This window comes from Cebus imitator, unplaced genomic scaffold (genome assembly GCF_001604975.1).
Source record: "Cebus imitator isolate Cc_AM_T3 unplaced genomic scaffold, Cebus_imitator-1.0 Scaffold153, whole genome shotgun sequence".
NCBI lineage: Eukaryota > Metazoa > Chordata > Mammalia > Primates > Cebidae > Cebus > Cebus imitator.
Window position 1 is genome coordinate 153139 of NW_016107468.1, and position 7076 is coordinate 160214.

Sequence of the window (7076 nt, forward strand, 5' to 3'; positions counted from 1 at the left end):
GATCTCTTGACCTCGTGATCCACCCGCCTCGGCCTCCCAAAGTGCTGGGATTACAGGCTTGAGCCACCGCGCCCGGCCAAAGTCTCCATCTTAAAGGCTCACTGCAGCCTTCCACTCCTGGGCTTCGGCAACCCTCTCACCTCAGCCTCCCAAAGTGTTAGGTTTATGGGCGTGAGACATTGCGCCTGCCCAACTCTTTTTTAACTCTTTCATTCTGAAGTCATTTTAGTCTTTCAGAATAATTACAAAAAATAGTGGCATTCCCTTACATTCTTTCCCAGTTCTCCACGGCATTAACATCCCACATAACTGCAGTACAATGACCCAAACTAGAAGAAGAACATTTGGGTCGGGGCGCGGTGGCTCATGCCTGTAATCCCAGCACTTTGAGAGGCGGAGGTTAGCGGATGAGGAGGTCAGGAGTTCAAGACCAGATTGACCAACATGGTAAAACCCCATCTTTACTAAAAATACAAAAACTAGCCGGGCGTGGTGGCAGGTGCCTGTAGTAATTGCAGCTCCTCAGGAGGCTGAGGCAGGAGAATAGCTTGAACCTGGGAGGTGGAGATTGCAGTAATCAAGCCGTTGCACTCCAGCCTGGGCAAGAGAGCAAGACTCCATCTCAAAAAAAAAAAGAAGGAAAGAAAATGAAATAAACATTGGGCCAGGTGGCTCATGCTTATAATCCCAGCATTTTGGGAGGCCGAGGTGGGAGGATCACTTGAACTCAGGAGTTCAAAACCAGCCTAGGCAGCATACCAAGACGCTTTAAAAAATGACACAGGTGTGGTGATATGTTTTGTAGTCCTAATTACTTGGGAAGCTGAGGCAGGAGGATCGTGTGAGCCCAAGAGTTGGAGGCTGCAGTGAGCCCTGATCACACCACTGCACTCCAGCCTGGGCAACAGAGTGAGACTCCAACTGTAAAAACAGAAATTAAAATCAAAATGGGCAAAGGATCCAAATACAGGTTTCTCCAAAGAAGATGTAGAATGATCGATAAACACATGAAAAGATGCTCAACGACATTAGTCATTAGGGAAATGCAAATCAAAACCACAAAGAGATACCACTTCACACCCACTAGGATGCCTGAAACTTTTTAAAAGACAGTAGCAAGTGTTGACAAGAATGCAGAGAAATTAAAACCCTCATATGTTGCTGGTGAGAATGTAAAACAGTGCAGCTGCCTCAGAAAAGTTTGGCAGTTCTTCAAAATTTGTTTTGTTTTTTTGAGGTAGAGTCTCAGGCTGTTGCCCAGGCTGGAGTGCAGTGGCACGATCTTGGCTCACTGAAACCTCTGCCTCCCAGGTTCAAGCGATTCTCCTGTCTCAGCCCCCCGAGTAGCTGGGATTACGCGCGTGCACCACCACAGCCGGCTAATTTTTGTATTTTTAGTAGAGACGGGGTTTTGCCATGTTGTCCAGGCTGGTCTTGAACTCCTGACTCCAAGTGAGCCACCTGCCTCGGCCTCCCAAAGTGCTGGGATTACAGGTGTGAGCCACTGCACCAGTTCCTCAAAGTATGTTTTTTAATTTTATTTATTTATTTTTTTTTGTAGAGACGGGTCTTCCTACGTTACTCAGGCTCGCTGTAAACTCCTGGGCTCAAGCAATCCTCCCGCCTCACCCTTCCCAGGGGGCTGGGATTACAGGCATGAGTCACCATGCCCAGCCCTAAAATGTTAAAAATAGACTTGCCAGATGACCCAGAAGTTTTACTCCTAATGATATACTCAAGATAAAGCATTTCCGCGTAAGATCGTGTACACGCATGTTCATATCAGCGCTGCATTATTTGTAATAGCCAAAAAGTGGAAATAAGACATGGCCAATCAGCAGACACATGGGTAAACCAAATGTGGTCTGTTCATTTCATGAAACATTATAATTGCCAAAAAAGGAATGAAAAAGCCAGGCGCGGTGGCTCACGCCTGTCATCCCAGCACTCTGGGAGGCCAAGGTGAGCTGATCACTTGAGGTCAGGAGTTCGAGACCAGCCTGGCCAATATGTTGAAACCCCATCTCTACTAAAAATGCAAAACAATTAGCCTGGTGTGGTGGCGGGTGCCTGTAATCCCAGCTACTTGGGAGGCTGAGACAGGAGAATCGCTTGAACCCAGGAGGCGGAGGTTAGAGGGAGCTGACATCACAGCAGTGCACTCCAGCCTGGGCAACAGAGCGAGACTCCATCTCAGAAATAAATAAATAAACAAAACACTGAAGAAGCACTGATATTTGCTACGACGTGGATAAACCTCCAAAGCCTCCTGTTAAAGGAAGGCAGCTAGACTCAGTCACATAGTGTATGATTGTAGTTATGTAAAATATCCACAAAGATGAGTCTATGGAGACAGAGGCAGATTGCTGATTGCCAGAGGCCAGGGGCTAAGGAAAATGGGGAGGAACTGCTTTATGGATATGGGGTGATGGGAATGTTTGGGAATTCACCTGAACAAGAAACAGTAAAAAACAGCAAAAAGGGCTGGGAGTGGTGGCTCACACCTGTAACCCCAGCACCTTGGGAGATCAAGGTGGGCGGATCATGAGGTCAGGAGTTCGAGACCAGCCTGGCCAACATGGTGAAACCCCGTCTCTACTAAAAACACAAAAATTAGCCGGGCATGGTGGCGTGTGCCTGTAATCCCAGCTACTCGGGAAGCTGAGACAGGAGAATCACTTGAACTCAGGAGGTGGAGGCTGCAGTGAGCCGAGATCGTGCCACTGCACTCCAGCTTGGTGACAGAGGGAGATTCCATCTCAAACAACAACAAAAAGGAAGGAAATGGTAGAGGTGGCAGTTGTAAGACACTGTGATTGTCCTGGTGCCGCTATGGGATGATCAAATTAACATTATGTGCACTTCACCTAACTTACTTTTTGAAAAAGAAATCTGTCTTTGCCTACTAACAAGGAAACTTAAAAGAAGAAGAAAAGGCTGGGCATGGCGGCCCATGTTTGTAATCCCAGCACTTTGGGAGGCTGAGGCCGGAGGACTGCTTGAACCCAGGAGTTCAAGACCAGTCTGGGCAACATAATGAGACCTCTCTTTACAAAATATTAAAAATTAACTGGGTCAGGCATGGTGGCTCATGCCTGTAATCCCAGCACTTTGGGAGGCAGGGGCAGGTGGATCACTTGAGTTTAGGGGTTTGAGACCAGCCTGGGCAACATGGTGAAACTTCATCTCTATATGAAAATATTTTTAAAAATTAGTGGGGCATGGTGGCGGGTACCTGTAATCCCAGTTACTTGGGAGGCTGAGGCACGACAGTCACTTGAACCAGGAGGCAGAGGTTGCAGTGAGCTGAGATCACACCACTGCACTCAAGCCTGGGCAACAGAGCAAGACTCCAGCTCAAAAAAAAAAAAAGGAGCCAGGCGTGGTGGTGTATACCTGTGGTCCCAGCTACTTTGGAGGCTGAGATGGGAGGATCACCTGAGCGTGGGAGATTGAGGCGGCAGTGAGCTATGATCGTACCACTGTACTCCAGCCTGGGCAACAGAGTGAGACTTTGTCTAAAAGAAAGAGAGAAGGAGAGAAAGAGAGAGAACAAAAAAGGAAGGAGGGAGGGAGGGAAAATCTAGCCAGGTGTGGTGGCTCACATCTGTAATCCCAGCACTTTGGGAGGCCAAAGTGAGAGGATGGCTTGAGCCCAGGAGTTCAAGGCTGCGGTGAGCCATGATTACATCACTGCACTCCAGCACGGGCAAGAGAGCAAGACCCTGCCCCAAAAAAGAAACAAAACGAAAACAACCTTGCATTATATAGTTGTCATGGTTTCACACGTGAACCAGTATGATTAGGAGGGGTATGATTTGTTAATATGAACACCAGAGTGTATTAGGAACACAGGAATAGTGATATGTGAATATTTTTAATGGTTCAAACAATTTCAGGGAAAAAACTCGATCGGTGCAGTTTATCATGTTAACAGAATAAAGTAGGAAAAACCCACCAAGAACTGTGTGAGCGGCTGCATTAGACTGAAGGGTGGTGGGGGGCAGGCAGGGGGCGAATGACTCTGTTGGATGTCACTTGATTTAAAAGTTGTAGTGGGGAGGCTGGGCACGGTGGCTCACGTATGTAATTCTAGCACTTTGGGTGGCCGAGGTGGGTGAATCACTTGAGGTCAGGAGTTCAAGACCAGCCTGGCCAACATGGCAAAACCCCGTCTTTACTAAAAATGCAAAAGAATTAGCTGGGCGTGGTGGCAGGCAACTGTAATCCCAGCTACTCTGGAGGCTGAGGCACGAGAATCGCTCAAACCTGGGGGCGGAGGTTGCATTGAGCCAAAGTCAGGCCACTGCACTTCAGCCTGAGTGACAGAGCGAGACTCTGTCTCAAAAAAAAAAAAAAAAAAGTGAAACTGTTTAAAAAAAATAGTAGGGGATTGAATGCAGATCTAGGGGGCAGGCAGCAGCTAGCTGGGTCTGTGGTTCGGCAAGATCAGCCTGGATTGGGGCTCCAATCTGTTCCTGTTTTCTCACCAGCAGTTTCACTGCTGTAAGGTGTTAATGAAGGGATGCGTGAAGGCTTGCACAGTGCTCTTATCTGCTCTCACCCCTCACCTTCACCATGACGCCGACATCTGAGCTGAAGAAAATGATAAGACTCGCCGGGCAGGATGGCTCATGCCTGTAATCCCAGCACTTTGGGAGGCTGAGGCAGGCAGATCATTTGAGGTCAGGAATTTGAGATCAGCCCGGCCAACATAGTGAAACCCCCCCTCAGGACACAAAAATTAGCTGGGCGTAGTGGTGCACATCTGTAGTCCCAGCTACTCGAGAGGCTGAGGTATGAGAATTGCTTGAACCCGAGAGGTGAGGTTGCAGTGAGCTAAGATCTAGCCACTGTACCCCAGCCTGGGTGACAGAGTGAAACTGTGTCTCAAAAAAAAAAAAAGAAAGTGAAAAGATGGCCCAGACCCTGCTTGAGGTTCCACAGTGAAAAATACCCAGATAAAGCAGCCGCTTATGAAATATTCTCCCAGGGGTTGGGTGTGGTGACTCATGCCTGTAATCTCAGCATTTTCAGAGGTCAAAGTGGGAAGATCACTTGAGCCCAGGAGTTTGAGACCAGCCTGTGAAACATGATGAGATCCCATCTCTACAAAAAAACAATTAGCTGAGTATGGTGGTGTGCACCTGTAGTCCCTGCTGCTAGAGAGACTGAGGCAGGAGGAACACCTGAGCCCAGGAATTGGAGGCTACAGTGAGTTTTGATCGTGTTACTGCACTCCAGCCTGGGCGGCAGAGCAAAACCTTATCTCTATAAAAACACCTTTTTTGAAAAAAGAAAATACTTTCCCAGGAAAATCTAGAAGACATGGCATCTCAGACATTTGAAAAGTGTAAGCATTATGGAGGGAAGAAACCCAGGTGTGAGGATAATCTTTATTTAGTGTGAGCTCTGCAAAAAAGTGACATGACGGCTGGGCACAGTGGCTCATGCCTGTGATCCCAGCACTTTGGGAAGCTGAGATGGGAGGACCACCTAAGCAGTGGAGTTACACAACAGCCTGGGCACCACACCAAGATCCCATCTCTATAAACAAATTTTTGTTTTAAATTAACCAGGCATGGTGGCATATGCCTACAGTCTCAGCTACTCTGGAAGCTGAGGCAGGAGGATCACTTGAGCCCAGGAAATGGAGGCTGCAGTGAGCTATGATCATGCCACCTCACTCCAGCCTGGGCAACAGAGTGAAACCCTGTCTCTAAATAAAAATATTAAAAATAAAAGAATCTAGAATGTAAGCCCCACAGGGAGCTCACATATTCCAGATGCCTGGACTCGTGCCCAGAATCACGCTCAACAGATTTTTGTTGAATAAATAAGACACAAAGAAAATAAAAAGTCTAACATATATTTAATCGGGTTGCAAAGAAAGTAGACAGAATTGAAGAAAAGCATTATTTCAAGAGGAAACAGCTGAGAAACTTCCAGAATTAATGAAGGATGTGACTGCGAAGTACAAAGAACTCCAAACATAATAAATAGAAAGAAATCCAGGCTGGGTGCGGTGGTTCACGCCTGTAATCCCAGCACTTTGGGAGGCCGAGGTGGGCGGATCACTTGAGGTCAGGAGTTCGAGACCAGCCTGACCAACATGATGAAACCCCATCTCTACTAAAAATACAAAAATTAGCCAGGTGTGGTGGTGCGTGCTTGTAGTCCCAGCTACTCAGGAGGCTGAGGCAGGAGAATCGCTTGAACCCAGGAGGCGGAGGTTGCAGTGAGCCGAGATTGTGCCACTGCACTTCAGCCTGGGTGACAGAGCTGGACTCCGTCTCAAAAATAAAGAAAGAAATGAAAATAAAAAGAAATCTACACATAGGTGCATTATATGAAATATATTTGGCAGAACGCCAAAGACAACGACCCAAGCAGGATTCTCGGGGCAGAATCTTAACGGCAACTTTCCTTTGCTCTCCCAATTTGTCCTTAAGCCTCTGTAAGTAGGGTTTGCCCTGCCCCTGTTTCTGCAGAAAAGCTTGGACAGGCCCTTCCACTTCACCAGGCTCTCAAAACATAGGCGAGGCTAGATGCAATGGTTCATGCCAATAATCCCAGCACTCTGGGAGGCAGAGGTGGAAGGATCGCCTGAGGCCAGGAGTTCGAGACCAGCCTGGGCAGCACAGCCAGTCCCCAAAATCTAAAACAAACAACAACAATACCACCACCACAAAAGACAAAAGTTAGCTGGGTATGGTGCTGCATGCCTACGGTCCCAGATACTAGGGAGGCTGAGACAGGAGGACCACTTGAGCCCAGGAGTTCAAAGCTGCAGTGAGTTTTTTTTGTTGTTGTTTTTGTTTTTGAGACACATTCTTGCTGCTGTTGCCCAGGCTGGAGTGCAGTGGCGTGATTCGGCTCACTGCAGGCTCCGCCTCCTGGATTCCAGCGATTCTCCTGCGTCAGCCTTCTAGGTAGCTGGGATTACAGGCGCACGCCACCATGCCCAGCTAATTTTTGTATTTTTAGTAGAAACAGCGTTTCATCATGTTGGCCAAGCTGGTCTCGAACGCCTGACCTCAGGTGATCTTCCCGTCTCAGCCTCCCAAAGTGCTGGG